Raw genomic sequence first — 24,553 nt, 5'->3', positions numbered from 1 at the left:
CCATAATGTAGAGCACAAGATTTCCTATCATTTGAGCCCAGTCTTGCCACAAAGAGTTATTCCATCTCTGAGCAATCCTCTTTTATTGGTGAGCAAATCCTCCCCCCTTGCAGTGAGTGACAGGTGATTTACATATCTCATGCACTAGCCTAAGAGTCCAGCATTATTTTTTGAATTCCCTCCCACTCCTTTCTTCTGCTGCTCTGCCAGAACTGGATAGTCCCCACTTCAGCATGATTTGGCATGCTAAAGTCATGTGGTTACTTTCCTGTCTTTTCACTGGATGTTAGAGATCATAGCAGAAGTTCAGTGTTAGAAATACACAGGAGAATATGCATCTTGACAAGGGGAGTGTAGATGTGGACCGGGGAGTCTACTGATATCACAACTCCACCCACTGAGCCCTGGAAGAGCCCATGATTGCATTGGCCGGGAATCGAACCCGGGCCTCCCGCGTGGCAGGCGAGAATTCTACCACTGAACCACCAATGCTCCACGCCGGGCCAGGCGCCACCACCCTCACTCAGCTGGCCTAGGAGAGTCCAGCTCTCGCCCACGCTTGACTTGGGATTCGCTTGTCGAAATCCATGAGGATGGCCAGCAACAAGAGCAGAGTGGCGCAGCGGAAGCGTGCTGGGCCCATAACCCAGAGGTCGATGGATCGAAACCATCCTCTGCTACGTTGCCTTTTCCTATGCCAATCGATATTTGCTTGCGGGCCCAAAGGCCTTTCTTTCGCACACAAAGAGAAGTTGAACCTGATTCAGGTGATTCAACGAGTCCAAAGCTCTCAGCGTAAGCATGGCACTGGCACCTTTCCCCCTAATGGAATATTGTCTCTTGGCCATGGAAGCCTGGTCGTGCTTTCTTTAATTGATTGCTTTTGTCCAATACTGCCTACGAGACTTTGGCTGAAGCCACAGATGCCACCACAAAAACGTGGCAATGCCTTGGCACATGTTATGAGGAGCACTCCGGCTTCCCATGTTGCTCACGGCGCTCGGTTCCAAGCTTCAACATCAAACACAAAAGCAAGGTGCCTCCCGTGAAACCAGGAAAGCTGCGTTTGGAGAATGCGGGCATCGATCCCGCTACCTCTCGCATGCAAAGCGAGCGCTCTGCCACTTGAGCTAATCCCCCTTTGCTCGAGTGTGTTGCTTGCGCTATGGCTGATCCCTGTCCTCTCCTGGGCTATGTGTAAAATATAGTCAGTTTTGCGAAATCCACAACCTGCTCTGGCCGCTAGACACCAGGAGAGCCACCCGCTTTCCTAGCGTAGAAGGTTTGCACCCCCCTTTTTTTTCCCTCCTACGACCTTTGACAACTGAGCCCCTTCAGAGGTATGGCCCCATGGGTTTCAATGATGTAATTGGGAGAAGGCTGGTTTCAAAAAGCACTCACACCGCCTAGTACATTCTCGACAAGAAACACCTTGTGCCTTGATGCACTCCACGGGGCTGGAAATTGGGGGAGAGCGCTGCAAACACAAAGAGCCCATAATTGCATTGGCCGGGAATCGAACCCGGGCCTCCCGCGTGGCAGGCGAGAATTCTACCACTGAACCACCAATGCTCCACGCCGGGCCACTTGCCACCACCCTCGCTCAGCTGGTCTAGGAGAGTCCAGCTCTCGCCCACGCTTGACTTGGGATTCGCTGGTCGAAAATCAATGGAAACGCCTAGTCGTCTACATTGTGACTTTGCCACATGGACCCACTCCCCGTGGGAATCGCTGGCAAACTACATCCACATGTGGTTGTTGAGGTTGGTCAGCGACAAGAGCAGAGTGGCGCAGCGGAAGCGTGCTGGGCCCATAACCCAGAGGTCGATGGATCGAAACCATCCTCTGCTACGTTGCCCTTTCCTATGCCAATCGATATTTGCTTGCGTGCGGGCCCAAAGGCCTTTCTTTCGCACACAAAGAGAAGTTGAACCTGATTCAGGTGATTCAACGAGTCCAAAGCTCTCAGCGTAAGCATGGCACTGGCACCTTTTGCGCTAATGAAATATTGTCTCTTGGCCATGGAGGCCTGCTCGTGCTTTGTTTACTAGATTGCTTTTGTCCAACACTGCCTACGTGACTTTGGCTGAAGCCACAGTTGCCACCACAAAAACGTGGCAACGCCTTGGCACGCGTTATGAGGAGGACTCCGGCTTCCCATGTTGCTCACGGCGCTCGGTTCCAAGCTTCAACATCAAACACAAAAGCAAGGTGTCTCCTGGCAAATCAGGAAAGCTGCATTTGGAGAATGCGGGCATCGATCCCGCTACCTCTCGCATGCTAAGCGAGCGCTCTACCATTTGAGCTAATCCCCCTTTGCTTGAGGTTGTTGCTTGTGCTATGGCTGATCCCTGTCCTCTCCTGGGCTATGTGTAAACTATAGGCAGTTTTGCTAAATCCACAACTTGCTCTGGCCGCTAGACACCAGGAGAGCCACTCCCCCAAGACCTTGGACAACTGAGCCCCTTCTGAAGTATGGCCCCATGGGTTTCAATGATGTCATTGGGAGAAGGTGGTTTCAAAAAGCACTCACACCGCCTAATACATTCTCGACAAGAAACACCTTGTGCCTTGAGGCATTCCATGGGGCTGGAAATTGGGGGAGAGAGCTACAAACACCAAGAGCCCATAATTGCATTGGCCGGGAATCGAACCCGGGCCTCCCGCGTGGCAGGCGAGAATTCTACCACTGAACCACCAATGCTCCACGCCGGGCCAGGCGCCACCACCCTCGCTCAGCTGGCCTAGGAGAGTCCAGCTCTCGCCCACGCTTGACTTGGGATTCGCTTGTCGAAATCCATGAGGATGGCCAGCGACAAGAGCAGAGTGGCGCAGCGGAAGCGTGCTGGGCCCATAACCCAGAGGTCGATGGATCGAAACCATCCTCTGCTACGTTGCCTTTTCCTATGCCAATCGATATTTGCTTGCGGGCCCAAAGGCCTTTCTTTCGCACACAAAGAGAAGTTGAACCTGATTCAGGTGATTCAACGAGTCCAAAGCTCTCAGCGTAAGCATGGCACTGGCACCTTTCCCCCTAATGGAATATTGTCTCTTGGCCATGGAAGCCTGGTCGTGCTTTCTTTAATTGATTGCTTTTGTCCAATACTGCCTACGTGACTTTGGCTGAAGCCACAGATGCCACCACAAAAACGTGGCAATGCCTTGGCACATGTTATGAGGAGCACTCCGGCTTCCCATGTTGCTCACGGCGCTCGGTTCCAAGCTTCAACATCAAACACAAAAGCAAGGTGCCTCCCGTGAAACCAGGAAAGCTGCGTTTGGAGAATGCGGGCATCGATCCCGCTACCTCTCGCATGCAAAGCGAGCGCTCTGCCACTTGAGCTAATCCCCCTTTGCTCGAGTGTGTTGCTTGCGCTATGGCTGATCCCTGTCCTCTCCTGGGCTATGTGTAAAATATAGTCAGTTTTGCGAAATCCACAACCTGCTCTGGCCGCTAGACACCAGGAGAGCCACCCGCTTTCCTAGCGTAGAAGGTTTGCACCCCCCTTTTTTTTCCCTCCTACGACCTTTGACAACTGAGCCCCTTCAGAGGTATGGCCCCATGGGTTTCAATGATGTAATTGGGAGAAGGCTGGTTTCAAAAAGCACTCACACCGCCTAGTACATTCTCGACAAGAAACACCTTGTGCCTTGATGCACTCCACGGGGCTGGAAATTGGGGGAGAGCGCTGCAAACACAAAGAGCCCATAATTGCATTGGCCGGGAATCGAACCCGGGCCTCCCGCGTGGCAGGCGAGAATTCTACCACTGAACCACCAATGCTCCACGCCGGGCCACTTGCCACCACCCTCGCTCAGCTGGTCTAGGAGAGTCCAGCTCTCGCCCACGCTTGACTTGGGATTCGCTGGTCGAAAATCAATGGAAACGCCTAGTCGTCTACATTGTGACTTTGCCACATGGACCCACTCCCCGTGGGAATCGCTGGCAAACTACATCCACATGTGGTTGTTGAGGTTGGTCAGCGACAAGAGCAGAGTGGCGCAGCGGAAGCGTGCTGGGCCCATAACCCAGAGGTCGATGGATCGAAACCATCCTCTGCTACGTTGCCCTTTCCTATGCCAATCGATATTTGCTTGCGTGCGGGCCCAAAGGCCTTTCTTTCGCACACAAAGAGAAGTTGAACCTGATTCAGGTGATTCAACGAGTCCAAAGCTCTCAGCGTAAGCATGGCACTGGCACCTTTTGCACTAATGAAATATTGTCTCTTGGCCATGGAGGCCTGCTCGTGCTTTGTTTACTAGATTGCTTTTGTCCAACACTACCTACGTGACTTTGGCTGAAGCCACAGTTGCCACCACAAAAACGTGGCAACGCCTTGGCACGCGTTATGAGGAGGACTCCGGCTTCCCATGTTGCTCACGGCGCTCGGTTCCAAGCTTCAACATCAAACACAAAAGCAAGGTGTCTCCTGGCAAATCAGGAAAGCTGCATTTGGAGAATGCGGGCATCGATCCCGCTACCTCTCGCATGCTAAGCGAGCGCTCTACCATTTGAGCTAATCCCCCTTTGCTTGAGGTTGTTGCTTGTGCTATGGCTGATCCCTGTCCTCTCCTGGGCTATGTGTAAACTATAGGCAGTTTTGCTAAATCCACAACTTGCTCTGGCCGCTAGACACCAGGAGAGCCACTCCCCCAAGACCTTGGACAACTGAGCCCCTTCTGAAGTATGGCCCCATGGGTTTCAATGATGTCATTGGGAGAAGGTGGTTTCAAAAAGCACTCACACCGCCTAATACATTCTCGACAAGAAACACCTTGTGCCTTGAGGCATTCCATGGGGCTGGAAATTGGGGGAGAGAGCTACAAACACCAAGAGCCCATAATTGCATTGGCCGGGAATCGAACCCGGGCCTCCCGCGTGGCAGGCGAGAATTCTACCACTGAACCACCAATGCTCCACGCCGGGCCAGGCGCCACCACCCTCGCTCAGCTGGCCTAGGAGAGTCCAGCTCTCGCCCACGCTTGACTTGGGATTCGCTTGTCGAAATCCATGAGGATGGCCAGCGACAAGAGCAGAGTGGCGCAGCGGAAGCGTGCTGGGCCCATAACCCAGAGGTCGATGGATCGAAACCATCCTCTGCTACGTTGCCTTTTCCTATGCCAATCGATATTTGCTTGCGGGCCCAAAGGCCTTTCTTTCGCACACAAAGAGAAGTTGAACCTGATTCAGGTGATTCAACGAGTCCAAAGCTCTCAGCGTAAGCATGGCACTGGCACCTTTCCCCCTAATGGAATATTGTCTCTTGGCCATGGAAGCCTGGTCGTGCTTTCTTTAATTGATTGCTTTTGTCCAATACTGCCTACGTGACTTTGGCTGAAGCCACAGATGCCACCACAAAAACGTGGCAATGCCTTGGCACATGTTATGAGGAGCACTCCGGCTTCCCATGTTGCTCACGGCGCTCGGTTCCAAGCTTCAACATCAAACACAAAAGCAAGGTGCCTCCCGTGAAACCAGGAAAGCTGCGTTTGGAGAATGCGGGCATCGATCCCGCTACCTCTCGCATGCAAAGCGAGCGCTCTGCCACTTGAGCTAATCCCCCTTTGCTCGAGTGTGTTGCTTGCGCTATGGCTGATCCCTGTCCTCTCCTGGGCTATGTGTAAAATATAGTCAGTTTTGCGAAATCCACAACCTGCTCTGGCCGCTAGACACCAGGAGAGCCACCCGCTTTCCTAGCGTAGAAGGTTTGCACCCCCCTTTTTTTTCCCTCCTACGACCTTTGACAACTGAGCCCCTTCAGAGGTATGGCCCCATGGGTTTCAATGATGTAATTGGGAGAAGGCTGGTTTCAAAAAGCACTCACACCGCCTAGTACATTCTCGACAAGAAACACCTTGTGCCTTGATGCACTCCACGGGGCTGGAAATTGGGGGAGAGCGCTGCAAACACAAAGAGCCCATAATTGCATTGGCCGGGAATCGAACCCGGGCCTCCCGCGTGGCAGGCGAGAATTCTACCACTGAACCACCAATGCTCCACGCCGGGCCACTTGCCACCACCCTCGCTCAGCTGGTCTAGGAGAGTCCAGCTCTCGCCCACGCTTGACTTGGGATTCGCTGGTCGAAAATCAATGGAAACGCCTAGTCGTCTACATTGTGACTTTGCCACATGGACCCACTCCCCGTGGGAATCGCTGGCAAACTACATCCACATGTGGTTGTTGAGGTTGGTCAGCGACAAGAGCAGAGTGGCGCAGCGGAAGCGTGCTGGGCCCATAACCCAGAGGTCGATGGATCGAAACCATCCTCTGCTACGTTGCCTTTTTCTATGCCAATCGATATTTGCTTGCGTGCGGGCCCAAAGGCCTTTCTTTCGCACACAAAGAGAAGTTGAACCTGATTCAGGTGATTCAACGAGTCCAAAGCTCTCAGCGTAAGCATGGCACTGGCACCTTTTGCGCTAATGAAATATTGTCTCTTGGCCATGGAGGCCTGCTCGTGCTTTGTTTACTAGATTGCTTTTGTCCAACACTGCCTACGTGACTTTGGCTGAAGCCACAGTTGCCACCACAAAAACGTGGCAACGCCTTGGCACGCGTTATGAGGAGGACTCCGGCTTCCCATGTTGCTCACGGCGCTCGGTTCCAAGCTTCAACATCAAACACAAAAGCAAGGTGTCTCCTGGCAAATCAGGAAAGCTGCATTTGGAGAATGCGGGCATCGATCCCGCTACCTCTCGCATGCTAAGCGAGCGCTCTACCATTTGAGCTAATCCCCCTTTGCTTGAGGTTGTTGCTTGTGCTATGGCTGATCCCTGTCCTCTCCTGGGCTATGTGTAAACTATAGGCAGTTTTGCTAAATCCACAACTTGCTCTGGCCGCTAGACACCAGGAGAGCCACTCCCCCAAGACCTTGGACAACTGAGCCCCTTCTGAAGTATGGCCCCATGGGTTTCAATGATGTCATTGGGAGAAGGTGGTTTCAAAAAGCACTCACACCGCCTAATACATTCTCGACAAGAAACACCTTGTGCCTTGAGGCATTCCATGGGGCTGGAAATTGGGGGAGAGAGCTACAAACACCAAGAGCCCATAATTGCATTGGCCGGGAATCGAACCCGGGCCTCCCGCGTGGCAGGCGAGAATTCTACCACTGAACCACCAATGCTCCACGCCGGGCCAGGCGCCACCACCCTCGCTCAGCTGGCCTAGGAGAGTCCAGCTCTCGCCCACGCTTGACTTGGGATTCGCTTGTCGAAATCCATGAGGATGGTCAGCGACAAGAGCAGAGTGGCGCAGCGGAAGCGTGCTGGGCCCATAACCCAGAGGTCGATGGATCGAAACCATCCTCTGCTACGTTGCCTTTTCCTATGCCAATCGATATTTGCTTGCGGGCCCAAAGGCCTTTCTTTCGCACACAAAGAGAAGTTGAACCTGATTCAGGTGATTCAACGAGTCCAAAGCTCTCAGCGTAAGCATGGCACTGGCACCTTTCCCCCTAATGGAATATTGTCTCTTGGCCATGGAAGCCTGGTCGTGCTTTCTTTAATTGATTGCTTTTGTCCAATACTGCCTACGTGACTTTGGCTGAAGCCACAGATGCCACCACAAAAACGTGGCAATGCCTTGGCACATGTTATGAGGAGCACTCCGGCTTCCCATGTTGCTCACGGCGCTCGGTTCCAAGCTTCAACATCAAACACAAAAGCAAGGTGCCTCCCGTGAAACCAGGAAAGCTGCGTTTGGAGAATGCGGGCATCGATCCCGCTACCTCTCGCATGCAAAGCGAGCGCTCTGCCACTTGAGCTAATCCCCCTTTGCTCGAGTGTGTTGCTTGCGCTATGGCTGATCCCTGTCCTCTCCTGGGCTATGTGTAAAATATAGTCAGTTTTGCGAAATCCACAACCTGCTCTGGCCGCTAGACACCAGGAGAGCCACCCGCTTTCCTAGCGTAGAAGGTTTGCACCCCCCTTTTTTTTCCCTCCTACGACCTTTGACAACTGAGCCCCTTCAGAGGTATGGCCCCATGGGTTTCAATGATGTAATTGGGAGAAGGCTGGTTTCAAAAAGCACTCACACCGCCTAGTACATTCTCGACAAGAAACACCTTGTGCCTTGATGCACTCCACGGGGCTGGAAATTGGGGGAGAGCGCTGCAAACACAAAGAGCCCATAATTGCATTGGCCGGGAATCGAACCCGGGCCTCCCGCGTGGCAGGCGAGAATTCTACCACTGAACCACCAATGCTCCACGCCGGGCCACGCGCCACCACCCTCGCTCAGCTGGTCTAGGAGAGTCCAGCTCTCGCCCACGCTTGACTTGGGATTCGCTGGTCGAAAATCAATGGAAACGCCTAGTCGTCTACATTGTGACTTTGCCACATGGACCCACTCCCCGTGGGAATCGCTGGCAAACTACATCCACATGTGGTTGTTGAGGTTGGTCAGCGACAAGAGCAGAGTGGCGCAGCGGAAGCGTGCTGGGCCCATAACCCAGAGGTCGATGGATCGAAACCATCCTCTGCTACGTTGCCCTTTCCTATGCCAATCGATATTTGCTTGCGTGCGGGCCCAAAGGCCTTTCTTTCACACACAAAGAGAAGTTGAACCTGATTCAGGTGATTCAACGAGTCCAAAGCTCTCAGCGTAAGCATGGCACTGGCACCTTTTGCGCTAATGAAATATTGTCTCTTGGCCATGGAGGCCTGCTCGTGCTTTGTTTACTAGATTGCTTTTGTCCAACACTGCCTACGTGACTTTGGCTGAAGCCACAGTTGCCACCACAAAAACGTGGCAACGCCTTGGCACGCGTTATGAGGAGGACTCCGGCTTCCCATGTTGCTCACGGCGCTCGGTTCCAAGCTTCAACATCAAACACAAAAGCAAGGTGTCTCCTGGCAAATCAGGAAAGCTGCATTTGGAGAATGCGGGCATCGATCCCGCTACCTCTCGCATGCTAAGCGAGCGCTCTACCATTTGAGCTAATCCCCCTTTGCTTGAGGTTGTTGCTTGTGCTATGGCTGATCCCTGTCCTCTCCTGGGCTATGTGTAAACTATAGGCAGTTTTGCTAAATCCACAACTTGCTCTGGCCGCTAGACACCAGGAGAGCCACTCCCCCAAGACCTTGGACAACTGAGCCCCTTCTGAAGTATGGCCCCATGGGTTTCAATGATGTCATTGGGAGAAGGTGGTTTCAAAAAGCACTCACACCGCCTAATACATTCTCGACAAGAAACACCTTGTGCCTTGAGGCATTCCATGGGGCTGGAAATTGGGGGAGAGAGCTACAAACACCAAGAGCCCATAATTGCATTGGCCGGGAATCGAACCCGGGCCTCCCGCGTGGCAGGCGAGAATTCTACCACTGAACCACCAATGCTCCACGCCGGGCCAGGCGCCACCACCCTCGCTCAGCTGGCCTAGGAGAGTCCAGCTCTCGCCCACGCTTGACTTGGGATTCGCTTGTCGAAATCCATGAGGATGGCCAGCGACAAGAGCAGAGTGGCGCAGCGGAAGCGTGCTGGGCCCATAACCCAGAGGTCGATGGATCGAAACCATCCTCTGCTACGTTGCCTTTTCCTATGCCAATCGATATTTGCTTGCGGGCCCAAAGGCCTTTCTTTCGCACACAAAGAGAAGTTGAACCTGATTCAGGTGATTCAACGAGTCCAAAGCTCTCAGCGTAAGCATGGCACTGGCACCTTTCCCCCTAATGGAATATTGTCTCTTGGCCATGGAAGCCTGGTCGTGCTTTCTTTAATTGATTGCTTTTGTCCAATACTGCCTACGAGACTTTGGCTGAAGCCACAGATGCCACCACAAAAACGTGGCAATGCCTTGGCACATGTTATGAGGAGCACTCCGGCTTCCCATGTTGCTCACGGCGCTCGGTTCCAAGCTTCAACATCAAACACAAAAGCAAGGTGCCTCCCGTGAAACCAGGAAAGCTGCGTTTGGAGAATGCGGGCATCGATCCCGCTACCTCTCGCATGCAAAGCGAGCGCTCTGCCACTTGAGCTAATCCCCCTTTGCTCGAGTGTGTTGCTTGCGCTATGGCTGATCCCTGTCCTCTCCTGGGCTATGTGTAAAATATAGTCAGTTTTGCGAAATCCACAACCTGCTCTGGCCGCTAGACACCAGGAGAGCCACCCGCTTTCCTAGCGTAGAAGGTTTGCACCCCCCTTTTTTTTCCCTCCTACGACCTTTGACAACTGAGCCCCTTCAGAGGTATGGCCCCATGGGTTTCAATGATGTAATTGGGAGAAGGCTGGTTTCAAAAAGCACTCACACCGCCTAGTACATTCTCGACAAGAAACACCTTGTGCCTTGATGCACTCCACGGGGCTGGAAATTGGGGGAGAGCGCTGCAAACACAAAGAGCCCATAATTGCATTGGCCGGGAATCGAACCCGGGCCTCCCGCGTGGCAGGCGAGAATTCTACCACTGAACCACCAATGCTCCACGCCGGGCCACTTGCCACCACCCTCGCTCAGCTGGTCTAGGAGAGTCCAGCTCTCGCCCACGCTTGACTTGGGATTCGCTGGTCGAAAATCAATGGAAACGCCTAGTCGTCTACATTGTGACTTTGCCACATGGACCCACTCCCCGTGGGAATCGCTGGCAAACTACATCCACATGTGGTTGTTGAGGTTGGTCAGCGACAAGAGCAGAGTGGCGCAGCGGAAGCGTGCTGGGCCCATAACCCAGAGGTCGATGGATCGAAACCATCCTCTGCTACGTTGCCCTTTCCTATGCCAATCGATATTTGCTTGCGTGCGGGCCCAAAGGCCTTTCTTTCGCACACAAAGAGAAGTTGAACCTGATTCAGGTGATTCAACGAGTCCAAAGCTCTCAGCGTAAGCATGGCACTGGCACCTTTTGCGCTAATGAAATATTGTCTCTTGGCCATGGAGGCCTGCTCGTGCTTTGTTTACTAGATTGCTTTTGTCCAACACTGCCTACGTGACTTTGGCTGAAGCCACAGTTGCCACCACAAAAACGTGGCAACGCCTTGGCACGCGTTATGAGGAGGACTCCGGCTTCCCATGTTGCTCACGGCGCTCGGTTCCAAGCTTCAACATCAAACACAAAAGCAAGGTGTCTCCTGGCAAATCAGGAAAGCTGCATTTGGAGAATGCGGGCATCGATCCCGCTACCTCTCGCATGCTAAGCGAGCGCTCTACCATTTGAGCTAATCCCCCTTTGCTTGAGGTTGTTGCTTGTGCTATGGCTGATCCCTGTCCTCTCCTGGGCTATGTGTAAACTATAGGCAGTTTTGCTAAATCCACAACTTGCTCTGGCCGCTAGACACCAGGAGAGCCACTCCCCCAAGACCTTGGACAACTGAGCCCCTTCTGAAGTATGGCCCCATGGGTTTCAATGATGTCATTGGGAGAAGGTGGTTTCAAAAAGCACTCACACCGCCTAATACATTCTCGACAAGAAACACCTTGTGCCTTGAGGCATTCCATGGGGCTGGAAATTGGGGGAGAGAGCTACAAACACCAAGAGCCCATAATTGCATTGGCCGGGAATCGAACCCGGGCCTCCCGCGTGGCAGGCGAGAATTCTACCACTGAACCACCAATGCTCCACGCCGGGCCAGGCGCCACCACCCTCGCTCAGCTGGCCTAGGAGAGTCCAGCTCTCGCCCACGCTTGACTTGGGATTCGCTTGTCGAAATCCATGAGGATGGCCAGCGACAAGAGCAGAGTGGCGCAGCGGAAGCGTGCTGGGCCCATAACCCAGAGGTCGATGGATCGAAACCATCCTCTGCTACGTTGCCTTTTCCTATGCCAATCGATATTTGCTTGCGGGCCCAAAGGCCTTTCTTTCGCACACAAAGAGAAGTTGAACCTGATTCAGGTGATTCAACGAGTCCAAAGCTCTCAGCGTAAGCATGGCACTGGCACCTTTCCCCCTAATGGAATATTGTCTCTTGGCCATGGAAGCCTGGTCGTGCTTTCTTTAATTGATTGCTTTTGTCCAATACTGCCTACGTGACTTTGGCTGAAGCCACAGATGCCACCACAAAAACGTGGCAATGCCTTGGCACATGTTATGAGGAGCACTCCGGCTTCCCATGTTGCTCACGGCGCTCGGTTCCAAGCTTCAACATCAAACACAAAAGCAAGGTGCCTCCCGTGAAACCAGGAAAGCTGCGTTTGGAGAATGCGGGCATCGATCCCGCTACCTCTCGCATGCAAAGCGAGCGCTCTGCCACTTGAGCTAATCCCCCTTTGCTCGAGTGTGTTGCTTGCGCTATGGCTGATCCCTGTCCTCTCCTGGGCTATGTGTAAAATATAGTCAGTTTTGCGAAATCCACAACCTGCTCTGGCCGCTAGACACCAGGAGAGCCACCCGCTTTCCTAGCGTAGAAGGTTTGCACCCCCCTTTTTTTTCCCTCCTACGACCTTTGACAACTGAGCCCCTTCAGAGGTATGGCCCCATGGGTTTCAATGATGTAATTGGGAGAAGGCTGGTTTCAAAAAGCACTCACACCGCCTAGTACATTCTCGACAAGAAACACCTTGTGCCTTGATGCACTCCACGGGGCTGGAAATTGGGGGAGAGCGCTGCAAACACAAAGAGCCCATAATTGCATTGGCCGGGAATCGAACCCGGGCCTCCCGCGTGGCAGGCGAGAATTCTACCACTGAACCACCAATGCTCCACGCCGGGCCACTTGCCACCACCCTCGCTCAGCTGGTCTAGGAGAGTCCAGCTCTCGCCCACGCTTGACTTGGGATTCGCTGGTCGAAAATCAATGGAAACGCCTAGTCGTCTACATTGTGACTTTGCCACATGGACCCACTCCCCGTGGGAATCGCTGGCAAACTACATCCACATGTGGTTGTTGAGGTTGGTCAGCGACAAGAGCAGAGTGGCGCAGCGGAAGCGTGCTGGGCCCATAACCCAGAGGTCGATGGATCGAAACCATCCTCTGCTACGTTGCCCTTTCCTATGCCAATCGATATTTGCTTGCGTGCGGGCCCAAAGGCCTTTCTTTCGCACACAAAGAGAAGTTGAACCTGATTCAGGTGATTCAACGAGTCCAAAGCTCTCAGCGTAAGCATGGCACTGGCACCTTTTGCACTAATGAAATATTGTCTCTTGGCCATGGAGGCCTGCTCGTGCTTTGTTTACTAGATTGCTTTTGTCCAACACTGCCTACGTGACTTTGGCTGAAGCCACAGTTGCCACCACAAAAACGTGGCAACGCCTTGGCACGCGTTATGAGGAGGACTCCGGCTTCCCATGTTGCTCACGGCGCTCGGTTCCAAGCTTCAACATCAAACACAAAAGCAAGGTGTCTCCTGGCAAATCAGGAAAGCTGCATTTGGAGAATGCGGGCATCGATCCCGCTACCTCTCGCATGCTAAGCGAGCGCTCTACCATTTGAGCTAATCCCCCTTTGCTTGAGGTTGTTGCTTGTGCTATGGCTGATCCCTGTCCTCTCCTGGGCTATGTGTAAACTATAGGCAGTTTTGCTAAATCCACAACTTGCTCTGGCCGCTAGACACCAGGAGAGCCACTCCCCCAAGACCTTGGACAACTGAGCCCCTTCTGAAGTATGGCCCCATGGGTTTCAATGATGTCATTGGGAGAAGGTGGTTTCAAAAAGCACTCACACCGCCTAATACATTCTCGACAAGAAACACCTTGTGCCTTGAGGCATTCCATGGGGCTGGAAATTGGGGGAGAGAGCTACAAACACCAAGAGCCCATAATTGCATTGGCCGGGAATCGAACCCGGGCCTCCCGCGTGGCAGGCGAGAATTCTACCACTGAACCACCAATGCTCCACGCCGGGCCAGGCGCCACCACCCTCGCTCAGCTGGCCTAGGAGAGTCCAGCTCTCGCCCACGCTTGACTTGGGATTCGCTTGTCGAAATCCATGAGGATGGCCAGCGACAAGAGCAGAGTGGCGCAGCGGAAGCGTGCTGGGCCCATAACCCAGAGGTCGATGGATCGAAACCATCCTCTGCTACGTTGCCTTTTCCTATGCCAATCGATATTTGCTTGCGGGCCCAAAGGCCTTTCTTTCGCACACAAAGAGAAGTTGAACCTGATTCAGGTGATTCAACGAGTCCAAAGCTCTCAGCGTAAGCATGGCACTGGCACCTTTCCCCCTAATGGAATATTGTCTCTTGGCCATGGAAGCCTGGTCGTGCTTTCTTTAATTGATTGCTTTTGTCCAATACTGCCTACGTGACTTTGGCTGAAGCCACAGATGCCACCACAAAAACGTGGCAATGCCTTGGCACATGTTATGAGGAGCACTCCGGCTTCCCATGTTGCTCACGGCGCTCGGTTCCAAGCTTCAACATCAAACACAAAAGCAAGGTGCCTCCCGTGAAACCAGGAAAGCTGCGTTTGGAGAATGCGGGCATCGATCCCGCTACCTCTCGCATGCAAAGCGAGCGCTCTGCCACTTGAGCTAATCCCCCTTTGCTCGAGTGTGTTGCTTGCGCTATGGCTGATCCCTGTCCTCTCCTGGGCTATGTGTAAAATATAGTCAGTTTTGCGAAATCCACAACCTGCTCTGGCCGCTAGACACCAGGAGAGCCACCCGCTTTCCTAGCGTAGAAGGTTTGCACCCCCCTTTTTTTTCCCTCCTACGACCTTTGACAACTGAGCCCCTTCAGAGGTATGGCCCCATGGGTTTCAATGATGTAATTGGGAGAAGGCTGGTTTCAAAAAGCACTCACACCGCCTAGTACATTCTCGACAAGAAACACCTTGTGCCTTGATGCACTCCACGGGGCTGGAAATTGGGGGAGAGCGCTGCAAACACAAAGAGCCCATAATTGCATTGGCCGGGAATCGAACCCGGGCCTCCCGCGTGGCAGGCGAGAATTCTACCACTGAACCACCAATGCTCCACGCCGGGCCACTTGCCACCACCCTCGCTCAGCTGGTCTAGGAGAGTCCAGCTCTCGCCCACGCTTGACTTGGGATTCGCTGGTCGAAAATCAATGGAAACGCCTAGTCGTCTACATTGTGACTTTGCCACATGGACCCACTCCCCGTGGGAATCGCTGGCAAACTACATCCACATGTGGTTGTTGAGGTTGGTCAGCGACAAGAGCAGAGTGGCGCAGCGGAAGCGTGCTGGGCCCATAACCCAGAGGTCGATGGATCGAAACCATCCTCTGCTACGTTGCCCTTTCCTATGCCAATCGATATTTGCTTGCGTGCGGGCCCAAAGGCCTTTCTTTCGCACACAAAGAGAAGTTGAACCTGATTCAGGTGATTCAACGAGTCCAAAGCTCTCAGCGTAAGCATGGCACTGGCACCTTTTGCACTAATGAAATATTGTCTCTTGGCCATGGAGGCCTGCTCGTGCTTTGTTTACTAGATTGCTTTTGTCCAACACTACCTACGTGACTTTGGCTGAAGCCACAGTTGCCACCACAAAAACGTGGCAACGCCTTGGCACGCGTTATGAGGAGGACTCCGGCTTCCCATGTTGCTCACGGCGCTCGGTTCCAAGCTTCAACATCAAACACAAAAGCAAGGTGTCTCCTGGCAAATCAGGAAAGCTGCATTTGGAGAATGCGGGCATCGATCCCGCTACCTCTCGCATGCTAAGCGAGCGCTCTACCATTTGAGCTAATCCCCCTTTGCTTGAGGTTGTTGCTTGTGCTATGGCTGATCCCTGTCCTCTCCTGGGCTATGTGTAAACTATAGGCAGTTTTGCTAAATCCACAACTTGCTCTGGCCGCTAGACACCAGGAGAGCCACTCCCCCAAGACCTTGGACAACTGAGCCCCTTCTGAAGTATGGCCCCATGGGTTTCAATGATGTCATTGGGAGAAGGTGGTTTCAAAAAGCACTCACACCGCCTAATACATTCTCGACAAGAAACACCTTGTGCCTTGAGGCATTCCATGGGGCTGGAAATTGGGGGAGAGAGCTACAAACACCAAGAGCCCATAATTGCATTGGCCGGGAATCGAACCCGGGCCTCCCGCGTGGCAGGCGAGAATTCTACCACTGAACCACCAATGCTCCACGCCGGGCCAGGCGCCACCACCCTCGCTCAGCTGGCCTAGGAGAGTCCAGCTCTCGCCCACGCTTGACTTGGGATTCGCTTGTCGAAATCCATGAGGATGGCCAGCGACAAGAGCAGAGTGGCGCAGCGGAAGCGTGCTGGGCCCATAACCCAGAGGTCGATGGATCGAAACCATCCTCTGCTACGTTGCCTTTTCCTATGCCAATCGATATTTGCTTGCGGGCCCAAAGGCCTTTCTTTCGCACACAAAGAGAAGTTGAACCTGATTCAGGTGATTCAACGAGTCCAAAGCTCTCAGCGTAAGCATGGCACTGGCACCTTTCCCCCTAATGGAATATTGTCTCTTGGCCATGGAAGCCTGGTCGTGCTTTCTTTAATTGATTGCTTTTGTCCAATACTGCCTACGTGACTTTGGCTGAAGCCACAGATGCCACCACAAAAACGTGGCAATGCCTTGGCACATGTTATGAGGAGCACTCCGGCTTCCCATGTTGCTCACGGCGCTCGGTTCCAAGCTTCAACATCAAACACAAAAGCAAGGTGCCTCCCGTGAAACCAGGAAAGCTGCGTTTGGAGAATGCGGGCATCGATCCCGCTACCTCTCGCATGCAAAGCGAGCGCTCTGCCACTTGAGCTAATCCCCCTTTGCTCGAGTGTGTTGCTTGCGCTATGGCTGATCCCTGTCCTCTCCTGGGCTATGTGTAAAATATAGTCAGTTTTGCGAAATCCACAACCTGCTCTGGCCGCTAGACACCAGGAGAGCCACCCGCTTTCCTAGCGTAGAAGGTTTGCACCCCCCTTTTTTTTCCCTCCTACGACCTTTGACAACTGAGCCCCTTCAGAGGTATGGCCCCATGGGTTTCAATGATGTAATTGGGAGAAGGCTGGTTTCAAAAAGCACTCACACCGCCTAGTACATTCTCGACAAGAAACACCTTGTGCCTTGATGCACTCCACGGGGCTGGAAATTGGGGGAGAGCGCTGCAAACACAAAGAGCCCATAATTGCATTGGCCGGGAATCGAACCCGGGCCTCCCGCGTGGCAGGCGAGAATTCTACCACTGAACCACCAATGCTCCACGCCGGGCCACTTGCCACCACCCTCGCTCAGCTGGTCTAGGAGAGTCCAGCTCTCGCCCACGCTTGACTTGGGATTCGCTGGTCGAAAATCAATGGAAACGCCTAGTCGTCTACATTGTGACTTTGCCACATGGACCCACTCCCCGTGGGAATCGCTGGCAAACTACATCCACATGTGGTTGTTGAGGTTGGTCAGCGACAAGAGCAGAGTGGCGCAGCGGAAGCGTGCTGGGCCCATAACCCAGAGGTCGATGGATCGAAACCATCCTCTGCTACGTTGCCTTTTTCTATGCCAATCGATATTTGCTTGCGTGCGGGCCCAAAGGCCTTTCTTTCGCACACAAAGAGAAGTTGAACCTGATTCAGGTGATTCAACGAGTCCAAAGCTCTCAGCGTAAGCATGGCACTGGCACCTTTTGCGCTAATGAAATATTGTCTCTTGGCCATGGAGGCCTGCTCGTGCTTTGTTTACTAGATTGCTTTTGTCCAACACTGCCTACGTGACTTTGGCTGAAGCCACAGTTGCCACCACAAAAACGTGGCAACGCCTTGGCACGCGTTATGAGGAGGACTCCGGCTTCCCATGTTGCTCACGGCGCTCGGTTCCAAGCTTCAACATCAAACACAAAAGCAAGGTGTCTCCTGGCAAATCAGGAAAGCTGCATTTGGAGAATGCGGGCATCGATCCCGCTACCTCTCGCATGCTAAGCGAGCGCTCTACCATTTGAGCTAATCCCCCTTTGCTTGAGGTTGTTGCTTGTGCTATGGCTGATCCCTGTCCTCTCCTGGGCTATGTGTAAACTATAGGCAGTTTTGCTAAATCCACAACTTGCTCTGGCCGCTAGACACCAGGAGAGCCACTCCCCCAAGACCTTGGACAACTGAGCCCCTTCTGAAGTATGGCCCCATGGGTTTCAATGATGTCATTGGGAGAAGGTGGTTTCAAAAAGCACTCACACCGCCTAATACATTCTCGACAAGAAACACCTTGTGCCTTGAGGCATTCCATGGGGCTGGAAATTGGGGGAGAGAGCTACAAACACCAAGAGCCCATAATTGCATTGGCCGGGAATCGAACCCGGGCCTCCCGCGTGGCAGGCGAGAATTCTACCACTGAACCACCAATGCTCCACGCCGGGCCAGGCGCCACCACCCTCGCTCAGCTGGCCTAGGAGAGTCCAGCTCTCGCCCACGCTTGACTTGGGATTCGCTTGTCGAAATCCATGAGGATGGTCAGCGACAAGAGCAGAGTGGCGCAGCGGAAGCGTGCTGGGCCCATAACCCAGAGGTCGATGGATCGAAACCATCCTCTGCTACGTTGCCTTTTCCTATGCCAATCGATATTTGCTTGCGGGCCCAAAGGCCTTTCTTTCGCACACAAAGAGAAGTTGAACCTGATTCAGGTGATTCAACGAGTCCAAAGCTCTCAGCGTAAGCATGGCACTGGCACCTTTCCCCCTAATGGAATATTGTCTCTTGGCCATGGAAGCCTGGTCGTGCTTTCTTTAATTGATTGCTTTTGTCCAATACTGCCTACGTGACTTTGGCTGAAGCCACAGATGCCACCACAAAAACGTGGCAATGCCTTGGCACATGTTATGAGGAGCACTCCGGCTTCCCATGTTGCTCACGGCGCTCGGTTCCAAGCTTCAACATCAAACACAAAAGCAAGGTGCCTCCCGTGAAACCAGGAAAGCTGCGTTTGGAGAATGCGGGCATCGATCCCGCTACCTCTCGCATGCAAAGCGAGCGCTCTGCCACTTGAGCTAATCCCCCTTTGCTCGAGTGTGTTGCTTGCGCTATGGCTGATCCCTGTCCTCTCCTGGGCTATGTGTAAAATATAGTCAGTTTTGCGAAATCCACAACCTGCTCTGGCCGCTAGACACCAGGAGAGCCACCCGCTTTCCTAGCGTAGAAGGTTTGCACCCCCCTTTTTTTTCCCTCCTACGACCTTTGACAACTGAGCCCCTTCAGAGGTATGGCCCCATGGGTTTCAATGATGTAATTGGGAGAAGGCTGGTTTCAAAAAGCACTCACACCGCCTAGTACATTCTCGACAAGAAACACCTTGTGCCTTGATGCACTCCACGGGGCTGGAAATTGGGGGAGAGCGCTGCAAACACAAAGAGCCCATAATTGCATTGGCCGGGAATCGAACCCGGGCCTCCCGCGTGGCAGGCGAGAATTCTACCACTGAACCACCAATGCTCCACGCCGGGCCACGCGCCACCACCCTCGCTCAGCTGGTCTAGGAGAGTCCAGCTCTCGCCCACGCTTGACTTGGGATTCGCTGGTCGAAAATCAATGGAAACGCCTAGTCGTCTACATTGTGACTTTGCCACATGGACCCACTCCCCGTGGGAATCGCTGGCAAACTACATCCACATGTGGTTGTTGAGGTTGGTCAGCGACAAGAGCAGAGTGGCGCAGCGGAAGCGTGCTGGGCCCATAACCCAGAGGTCGATGGATCGAAACCATCCTCTGCTACGTTGCCCTTTCCTATGCCAATCGATATTTGCTTGCGTGCGGGCCCAAAGGCCTTTCTTTCACACACAAAGAGAAGTTGAACCTGATTCAGGTGATTCAACGAGTCCAAAGCTCTCAGCGTAAGCATGGCACTGGCACCTTTTGCGCTAATGAAATATTGTCTCTTGGCCATGGAGGCCTGCTCGTGCTTTGTTTACTAGATTGCTTTTGTCCAACACTGCCTACGTGACTTTGGCTGAAGCCACAGTTGCCACCACAAAAACGTGGCAACGCCTTGGCACGCGTTATGAGGAGGACTCCGGCTTCCCATGTTGCTCACGGCGCTCGGTTCCAAGCTTCAACATCAAACACAAAAGCAAGGTGTCTCCTGGCAAATCAGGAAAGCTGCATTTGGAGAATGCGGGCATCGATCCCGCTACCTCTCGCATGCTAAGCGAGCGCTCTACCATTTGAGCTAATCCCCCTTTGCTTGAGGTTGTTGCTTGTGCTATGGCTGATCCCTGTCCTCTCCTGGGCTATGTGTAAACTATAGGCAGTTTTGCTAAATCCACAACTTGCTCTGGCCGCTAGACACCAGGAGAGCCACTCCCCCAAGACCTTGGACAACTGAGCCCCTTCTGAAGTATGGCCCCATGGGTTTCAATGATGTCATTGGGAGAAGGTGGTTTCAAAAAGCACTCACACCGCCTAATACATTCTCGACAAGAAACACCTTGTGCCTTGAGGCATTCCATGGGGCTGGAAATTGGGGGAGAGAGCTACAAACACCAAGAGCCCATAATTGCATTGGCCGGGAATCGAACCCGGGCCTCCCGCGTGGCAGGCGAGAATTCTACCACTGAACCACCAATGCTCCACGCCGGGCCAGGCGCCACCACCCTCGCTCAGCTGGCCTAGGAGAGTCCAGCTCTCGCCCACGCTTGACTTGGGATTCGCTTGTCGAAATCCATGAGGATGGCCAGCGACAAGAGCAGAGTGGCGCAGCGGAAGCGTGCTGGGCCCATAACCCAGAGGTCGATGGATCGAAACCATCCTCTGCTACGTTGCCTTTTCCTATGCCAATCGATATTTGCTTGCGGGCCCAAAGGCCTTTCTTTCGCACACAAAGAGAAGTTGAACCTGATTCAGGTGATTCAACGAGTCCAAAGCTCTCAGCGTAAGCATGGCACTGGCACCTTTCCCCCTAATGGAATATTGTCTCTTGGCCATGGAAGCCTGGTCGTGCTTTCTTTAATTGATTGCTTTTGTCCAATACTGCCTACGAGACTTTGGCTGAAGCCACAGATGCCACCACAAAAACGTGGCAATGCCTTGGCACATGTTATGAGGAGCACTCCGGCTTCCCATGTTGCTCACGGCGCTCGGTTCCAAGCTTCAACATCAAACACAAAAGCAAGGTGCCTCCCGTGAAACCAGGAAAGCTGCGTTTGGAGAATGCGGGCATCGATCCCGCTACCTCTCGCATGCAAAGCGAGCGCTCTGCCACTTGAGCTAATCCCCCTTTGCTCGAGTGTGTTGCTTGCGCTATGGCTGATCCCTGTCCTCTCCTGGGCTATGTGTAAAATATAGTCAGTTTTGCGAAATCCACAACCTGCTCTGGCCGCTAGACACCAGGAGAGCCACCCGCTTTCCTAGCGTAGAAGGTTTGCACCCCCCTTTTTTTTCCCTCCTACGACCTTTGACAACTGAGCCCCTTCAGAGGTATGGCCCCATGGGTTTCAATGATGTAATTGGGAGAAGGCTGGTTTCAAAAAGCACTCACACCGCCTAGTACATTCTCGACAAGAAACACCTTGTGCCTTGATGCACTCCACGGGGCTGGAAATTGGGGGAGAGCGCTGCAAACACAAAGAGCCCATAATTGCATTGGCCGGGAATCGAACCCGGGCCTCCCGCGTGGCAGGCGAGAATTCTACCACTGAACCACCAATGCTCCACGCCGGGCCACTTGCCACCACCCTCGCTCAGCTGGTCTAGGAGAGTCCAGCTCTCGCCCACGCTTGACTTGGGATTCGCTGGTCGAAAATCAATGGAAACGCCTAGTCGTCTACATTGTGACTTTGCCACATGGACCCACTCCCCGTGGGAATCGCTGGCAAACTACATCCACATGTGGTTGTTGAGGTTGGTCAGCGACAAGAGCAGAGTGGCGCAGCGGAAGCGTGCTGGGCCCATAACCCAGAGGTCGATGGATCGAAACCATCCTCTGCTACGTTGCCCTTTCCTATGCCAATCGATATTTGCTTGCGTGCGGGCCCAAAGGCCTTTCTTTCGCACACAAAGAGAAGTTGAACCTGATTCAGGTGATTCAACGAGTCCAAAGCTCTCAGCGTAAGCATGGCACTGGCACCTTTTGCGCTAATGAAATATTGTCTCTTGGCCATGGAGGCCTGCTCGTGCTTTGTTTACTAGATTGCTTTTGTCCAACACTGCCTACGTGACTTTGGCTGAAGCCACAGTTGCCACCACAAAAACGTGGCAACGCCTTGGCACGCGTTATGAGGAGGACTCCGGCTTCCCATGTTGCTCACGGCGCTCGGTTCCAAGCTTCAACATCAAACACAAAAGCAAGGTGTCTCCTGGCAAATCAGGAAAGCTGCATTTGGAGAATGCGGGCATCGATCCCGCTACCTCTCGCATGCTAAGCGAGCGCTCTACCATTTGAGCTAATCCCCCTTTGCTTGAGGTTGTTGCTTGTGCTATGGCTGATCCCTGTCCTCTCCTGGGCTATGTGTAAACTATAGGCAGTTTTGCTAAATCCACAACTTGCTCTGGCCGCTAGACACCAGGAGAGCCACTCCCCCAAGACCTTGGACAACTGAGCCCCTTCTGAAGTATGGCCCCATGGGTTTCAATGATGTCATTGGGAGAAGGTGGTTTCAAAAAGCACTCACACCGCCTAATACATTCTCGACAAGAAACACCTTGTGCCTTGAGGCATTCCATGGGGCTGGAAATTGGGGGAGAGAGCTACAAACACCAAGAGCCCATAATTGCATTGGCCGGGAATCGAACCCGGGCCTCCCGCGTGGCAGGCGAGAATTCTACCACTGAACCACCAATGCTCCACGCCGGGCCAGGCGCCACCACCCTCGCTCAGCTGGCCTAGGAGAGTCCAGCTCTCGCCCACGCTTGACTTGGGATTCGCTTGTCGAAATCCATGAGGATGGCCAGCGACAAGAGCAGAGTGGCGCAGCGGAAGCGTGCTGGGCCCATAACCCAGAGGTCGATGGATCGAAACCATCCTCTGCTACGTTGCCTTTTCCTATGCCAATCGATATTTGCTTGCGGGCCCAAAGGCCTTTCTTTCGCACACAAAGAGAAGTTGAACCTGATTCAGGTGATTCAACGAGTCCAAAGCTCTCAGCGTAAGCATGGCACTGGCACCTTTCCCCCTAATGGAATATTGTCTCTTGGCCATGGAAGCCTGGTCGTGCTTTCTTTAATTGATTGCTTTTGTCCAATACTGCCTACGTGACTTTGGCTGAAGCCACAGATGCCACCACAAAAACGTGGCAATGCCTTGGCACATGTTATGAGGAGCACTCCGGCTTCCCATGTTGCTCACGGCGCTCGGTTCCAAGCTTCAACATCAAACACAAAAGCAAGGTGCCTCCCGTGAAACCAGGAAAGCTGCGTTTGGAGAATGCGGGCATCGATCCCGCTACCTCTCGCATGCAAAGCGAGCGCTCTGCCACTTGAGCTAATCCCCCTTTGCTCGAGTGTGTTGCTTGCGCTATGGCTGATCCCTGTCCTCTCCTGGGCTATGTGTAAAATATAGTCAGTTTTGCGAAATCCACAACCTGCTCTGGCCGCTAGACACCAGGAGAGCCACCCGCTTTCCTAGCGTAGAAGGTTTGCACCCCCCTTTTTTTTCCCTCCTACGACCTTTGACAACTGAGCCCCTTCAGAGGTATGGCCCCATGGGTTTCAATGATGTAATTGGGAGAAGGCTGGTTTCAAAAAGCACTCACACCGCCTAGTACATTCTCGACAAGAAACACCTTGTGCCTTGATGCACTCCACGGGGCTGGAAATTGGGGGAGAGCGCTGCAAACACAAAGAGCCCATAATTGCATTGGCCGGGAATCGAACCCGGGCCTCCCGCGTGGCAGGCGAGAATTCTACCACTGAACCACCAATGCTCCACGCCGGGCCACTTGCCACCACCCTCGCTCAGCTGGTCTAGGAGAGTCCAGCTCTCGCCCACGCTTGACTTGGGATTCGCTGGTCGAAAATCAATGGAAACGCCTAGTCGTCTACATTGTGACTTTGCCACATGGACCCACTCCCCGTGGGAATCGCTGGCAAACTACATCCACATGTGGTTGTTGAGGTTGGTCAGCGACAAGAGCAGAGTGGCGCAGCGGAAGCGTGCTGGGCCCATAACCCAGAGGTCGATGGATCGAAACCATCCTCTGCTACGTTGCCCTTTCCTATGCCAATCGATATTTGCTTGCGTGCGGGCCCAAAGGCCTTTCTTTCGCACACAAAGAGAAGTTGAACCTGATTCAGGTGATTCAACGAGTCCAAAGCTCTCAGCGTAAGCATGGCACTGGCACCTTTTGCACTAATGAAATATTGTCTCTTGGCCATGGAGGCCTGCTCGTGCTTTGTTTACTAGATTGCTTTTGTCCAACACTGCCTACGTGACTTTGGCTGAAGCCACAGTTGCCACCACAAAAACGTGGCAACGCCTTGGCACGCGTTATGAGGAGGACTCCGGCTTCCCATGTTGCTCACGGCGCTCGGTTCCAAGCTTCAACATCAAACACAAAAGCAAGGTGTCTCCTGGCAAATCAGGAAAGCTGCATTTGGAGAATGCGGGCATCGATCCCGCTACCTCTCGCATGCTAAGCGAGCGCTCTACCATTTGAGCTAATCCCCCTTTGCTTGAGGTTGTTGCTTGTGCTATGGCTGATCCCTGTCCTCTCCTGGGCTATGTGTAAACTATAGGCAGTTTTGCTAAATCCACAACTTGCTCTGGCCGCTAGACACCAGGAGAG

General features: G+C 53.3%; 44 non-coding genes across 44 annotated transcripts; all 44 read right to left on the bottom strand.

Annotated features, from left to right (window-relative positions):
• Positions 1–421: 421 nt before the first annotated feature.
• TRNAG-GCC (transfer RNA glycine (anticodon GCC)) lies at positions 422–492 on the bottom strand. Its single transcript has one exon. It is a non-coding gene; the product is annotated as a tRNA-Gly (tRNA).
• Positions 493–1,067: 575 nt separating this feature from the next.
• Positions 1,068–1,140, bottom strand: TRNAA-UGC (transfer RNA alanine (anticodon UGC)). The gene has a single exon. It is a non-coding gene; the product is annotated as a tRNA-Ala (tRNA).
• A 361-nt stretch (positions 1,141–1,501) lies between these two features.
• On the bottom strand, positions 1,502–1,572 carry TRNAG-GCC (transfer RNA glycine (anticodon GCC)). Its single transcript has one exon. It is a non-coding gene; the product is annotated as a tRNA-Gly (tRNA).
• A 670-nt stretch (positions 1,573–2,242) lies between these two features.
• Positions 2,243–2,315, bottom strand: TRNAA-AGC (transfer RNA alanine (anticodon AGC)). The gene has a single exon. It is a non-coding gene; the product is annotated as a tRNA-Ala (tRNA).
• A 318-nt stretch (positions 2,316–2,633) lies between these two features.
• TRNAG-GCC (transfer RNA glycine (anticodon GCC)) lies at positions 2,634–2,704 on the bottom strand. Its single transcript has one exon. It is a non-coding gene; the product is annotated as a tRNA-Gly (tRNA).
• A 575-nt stretch (positions 2,705–3,279) lies between these two features.
• Positions 3,280–3,352, bottom strand: TRNAA-UGC (transfer RNA alanine (anticodon UGC)). The gene has a single exon. It is a non-coding gene; the product is annotated as a tRNA-Ala (tRNA).
• Positions 3,353–3,713: 361 nt separating this feature from the next.
• On the bottom strand, positions 3,714–3,784 carry TRNAG-GCC (transfer RNA glycine (anticodon GCC)). The gene has a single exon. It is a non-coding gene; the product is annotated as a tRNA-Gly (tRNA).
• A 670-nt stretch (positions 3,785–4,454) lies between these two features.
• TRNAA-AGC (transfer RNA alanine (anticodon AGC)) lies at positions 4,455–4,527 on the bottom strand. Its single transcript has one exon. It is a non-coding gene; the product is annotated as a tRNA-Ala (tRNA).
• Positions 4,528–4,845: 318 nt separating this feature from the next.
• On the bottom strand, positions 4,846–4,916 carry TRNAG-GCC (transfer RNA glycine (anticodon GCC)). Its single transcript has one exon. It is a non-coding gene; the product is annotated as a tRNA-Gly (tRNA).
• A 575-nt stretch (positions 4,917–5,491) lies between these two features.
• Positions 5,492–5,564, bottom strand: TRNAA-UGC (transfer RNA alanine (anticodon UGC)). Its single transcript has one exon. It is a non-coding gene; the product is annotated as a tRNA-Ala (tRNA).
• Positions 5,565–5,925: 361 nt separating this feature from the next.
• TRNAG-GCC (transfer RNA glycine (anticodon GCC)) lies at positions 5,926–5,996 on the bottom strand. Its single transcript has one exon. It is a non-coding gene; the product is annotated as a tRNA-Gly (tRNA).
• Positions 5,997–6,666: 670 nt separating this feature from the next.
• TRNAA-AGC (transfer RNA alanine (anticodon AGC)) lies at positions 6,667–6,739 on the bottom strand. The gene has a single exon. It is a non-coding gene; the product is annotated as a tRNA-Ala (tRNA).
• A 318-nt stretch (positions 6,740–7,057) lies between these two features.
• Positions 7,058–7,128, bottom strand: TRNAG-GCC (transfer RNA glycine (anticodon GCC)). The gene has a single exon. It is a non-coding gene; the product is annotated as a tRNA-Gly (tRNA).
• A 575-nt stretch (positions 7,129–7,703) lies between these two features.
• TRNAA-UGC (transfer RNA alanine (anticodon UGC)) lies at positions 7,704–7,776 on the bottom strand. The gene has a single exon. It is a non-coding gene; the product is annotated as a tRNA-Ala (tRNA).
• Positions 7,777–8,137: 361 nt separating this feature from the next.
• Positions 8,138–8,208, bottom strand: TRNAG-GCC (transfer RNA glycine (anticodon GCC)). Its single transcript has one exon. It is a non-coding gene; the product is annotated as a tRNA-Gly (tRNA).
• A 670-nt stretch (positions 8,209–8,878) lies between these two features.
• On the bottom strand, positions 8,879–8,951 carry TRNAA-AGC (transfer RNA alanine (anticodon AGC)). The gene has a single exon. It is a non-coding gene; the product is annotated as a tRNA-Ala (tRNA).
• Positions 8,952–9,269: 318 nt separating this feature from the next.
• TRNAG-GCC (transfer RNA glycine (anticodon GCC)) lies at positions 9,270–9,340 on the bottom strand. The gene has a single exon. It is a non-coding gene; the product is annotated as a tRNA-Gly (tRNA).
• A 575-nt stretch (positions 9,341–9,915) lies between these two features.
• TRNAA-UGC (transfer RNA alanine (anticodon UGC)) lies at positions 9,916–9,988 on the bottom strand. The gene has a single exon. It is a non-coding gene; the product is annotated as a tRNA-Ala (tRNA).
• A 361-nt stretch (positions 9,989–10,349) lies between these two features.
• TRNAG-GCC (transfer RNA glycine (anticodon GCC)) lies at positions 10,350–10,420 on the bottom strand. Its single transcript has one exon. It is a non-coding gene; the product is annotated as a tRNA-Gly (tRNA).
• A 670-nt stretch (positions 10,421–11,090) lies between these two features.
• On the bottom strand, positions 11,091–11,163 carry TRNAA-AGC (transfer RNA alanine (anticodon AGC)). Its single transcript has one exon. It is a non-coding gene; the product is annotated as a tRNA-Ala (tRNA).
• A 318-nt stretch (positions 11,164–11,481) lies between these two features.
• TRNAG-GCC (transfer RNA glycine (anticodon GCC)) lies at positions 11,482–11,552 on the bottom strand. The gene has a single exon. It is a non-coding gene; the product is annotated as a tRNA-Gly (tRNA).
• Positions 11,553–12,127: 575 nt separating this feature from the next.
• On the bottom strand, positions 12,128–12,200 carry TRNAA-UGC (transfer RNA alanine (anticodon UGC)). Its single transcript has one exon. It is a non-coding gene; the product is annotated as a tRNA-Ala (tRNA).
• A 361-nt stretch (positions 12,201–12,561) lies between these two features.
• TRNAG-GCC (transfer RNA glycine (anticodon GCC)) lies at positions 12,562–12,632 on the bottom strand. The gene has a single exon. It is a non-coding gene; the product is annotated as a tRNA-Gly (tRNA).
• Positions 12,633–13,302: 670 nt separating this feature from the next.
• TRNAA-AGC (transfer RNA alanine (anticodon AGC)) lies at positions 13,303–13,375 on the bottom strand. Its single transcript has one exon. It is a non-coding gene; the product is annotated as a tRNA-Ala (tRNA).
• A 318-nt stretch (positions 13,376–13,693) lies between these two features.
• On the bottom strand, positions 13,694–13,764 carry TRNAG-GCC (transfer RNA glycine (anticodon GCC)). The gene has a single exon. It is a non-coding gene; the product is annotated as a tRNA-Gly (tRNA).
• Positions 13,765–14,339: 575 nt separating this feature from the next.
• On the bottom strand, positions 14,340–14,412 carry TRNAA-UGC (transfer RNA alanine (anticodon UGC)). Its single transcript has one exon. It is a non-coding gene; the product is annotated as a tRNA-Ala (tRNA).
• A 361-nt stretch (positions 14,413–14,773) lies between these two features.
• Positions 14,774–14,844, bottom strand: TRNAG-GCC (transfer RNA glycine (anticodon GCC)). The gene has a single exon. It is a non-coding gene; the product is annotated as a tRNA-Gly (tRNA).
• A 670-nt stretch (positions 14,845–15,514) lies between these two features.
• On the bottom strand, positions 15,515–15,587 carry TRNAA-AGC (transfer RNA alanine (anticodon AGC)). Its single transcript has one exon. It is a non-coding gene; the product is annotated as a tRNA-Ala (tRNA).
• A 318-nt stretch (positions 15,588–15,905) lies between these two features.
• On the bottom strand, positions 15,906–15,976 carry TRNAG-GCC (transfer RNA glycine (anticodon GCC)). Its single transcript has one exon. It is a non-coding gene; the product is annotated as a tRNA-Gly (tRNA).
• Positions 15,977–16,551: 575 nt separating this feature from the next.
• TRNAA-UGC (transfer RNA alanine (anticodon UGC)) lies at positions 16,552–16,624 on the bottom strand. Its single transcript has one exon. It is a non-coding gene; the product is annotated as a tRNA-Ala (tRNA).
• Positions 16,625–16,985: 361 nt separating this feature from the next.
• Positions 16,986–17,056, bottom strand: TRNAG-GCC (transfer RNA glycine (anticodon GCC)). The gene has a single exon. It is a non-coding gene; the product is annotated as a tRNA-Gly (tRNA).
• Positions 17,057–17,726: 670 nt separating this feature from the next.
• Positions 17,727–17,799, bottom strand: TRNAA-AGC (transfer RNA alanine (anticodon AGC)). Its single transcript has one exon. It is a non-coding gene; the product is annotated as a tRNA-Ala (tRNA).
• A 318-nt stretch (positions 17,800–18,117) lies between these two features.
• TRNAG-GCC (transfer RNA glycine (anticodon GCC)) lies at positions 18,118–18,188 on the bottom strand. The gene has a single exon. It is a non-coding gene; the product is annotated as a tRNA-Gly (tRNA).
• Positions 18,189–18,763: 575 nt separating this feature from the next.
• Positions 18,764–18,836, bottom strand: TRNAA-UGC (transfer RNA alanine (anticodon UGC)). The gene has a single exon. It is a non-coding gene; the product is annotated as a tRNA-Ala (tRNA).
• Positions 18,837–19,197: 361 nt separating this feature from the next.
• TRNAG-GCC (transfer RNA glycine (anticodon GCC)) lies at positions 19,198–19,268 on the bottom strand. The gene has a single exon. It is a non-coding gene; the product is annotated as a tRNA-Gly (tRNA).
• A 670-nt stretch (positions 19,269–19,938) lies between these two features.
• On the bottom strand, positions 19,939–20,011 carry TRNAA-AGC (transfer RNA alanine (anticodon AGC)). The gene has a single exon. It is a non-coding gene; the product is annotated as a tRNA-Ala (tRNA).
• Positions 20,012–20,329: 318 nt separating this feature from the next.
• On the bottom strand, positions 20,330–20,400 carry TRNAG-GCC (transfer RNA glycine (anticodon GCC)). Its single transcript has one exon. It is a non-coding gene; the product is annotated as a tRNA-Gly (tRNA).
• A 575-nt stretch (positions 20,401–20,975) lies between these two features.
• Positions 20,976–21,048, bottom strand: TRNAA-UGC (transfer RNA alanine (anticodon UGC)). Its single transcript has one exon. It is a non-coding gene; the product is annotated as a tRNA-Ala (tRNA).
• Positions 21,049–21,409: 361 nt separating this feature from the next.
• TRNAG-GCC (transfer RNA glycine (anticodon GCC)) lies at positions 21,410–21,480 on the bottom strand. Its single transcript has one exon. It is a non-coding gene; the product is annotated as a tRNA-Gly (tRNA).
• Positions 21,481–22,150: 670 nt separating this feature from the next.
• On the bottom strand, positions 22,151–22,223 carry TRNAA-AGC (transfer RNA alanine (anticodon AGC)). Its single transcript has one exon. It is a non-coding gene; the product is annotated as a tRNA-Ala (tRNA).
• A 318-nt stretch (positions 22,224–22,541) lies between these two features.
• TRNAG-GCC (transfer RNA glycine (anticodon GCC)) lies at positions 22,542–22,612 on the bottom strand. The gene has a single exon. It is a non-coding gene; the product is annotated as a tRNA-Gly (tRNA).
• Positions 22,613–23,187: 575 nt separating this feature from the next.
• TRNAA-UGC (transfer RNA alanine (anticodon UGC)) lies at positions 23,188–23,260 on the bottom strand. Its single transcript has one exon. It is a non-coding gene; the product is annotated as a tRNA-Ala (tRNA).
• Positions 23,261–23,621: 361 nt separating this feature from the next.
• TRNAG-GCC (transfer RNA glycine (anticodon GCC)) lies at positions 23,622–23,692 on the bottom strand. The gene has a single exon. It is a non-coding gene; the product is annotated as a tRNA-Gly (tRNA).
• Positions 23,693–24,362: 670 nt separating this feature from the next.
• TRNAA-AGC (transfer RNA alanine (anticodon AGC)) lies at positions 24,363–24,435 on the bottom strand. Its single transcript has one exon. It is a non-coding gene; the product is annotated as a tRNA-Ala (tRNA).
• Positions 24,436–24,553: the final 118 nt, after the last annotated feature.

Source organism: Lithobates pipiens, unplaced genomic scaffold, assembly GCF_037356315.1.
Source record: "Lithobates pipiens isolate NorthernLeopardFrog02 unplaced genomic scaffold, aLitPip1_a1.2 Scaffold_18, whole genome shotgun sequence".
Lineage (NCBI taxonomy): Eukaryota > Metazoa > Chordata > Amphibia > Anura > Ranidae > Lithobates > Lithobates pipiens.
The sequence above is the reverse complement of the archived record's forward strand: the minus strand, read 5'-3'. Positions and strand labels throughout refer to the sequence as shown.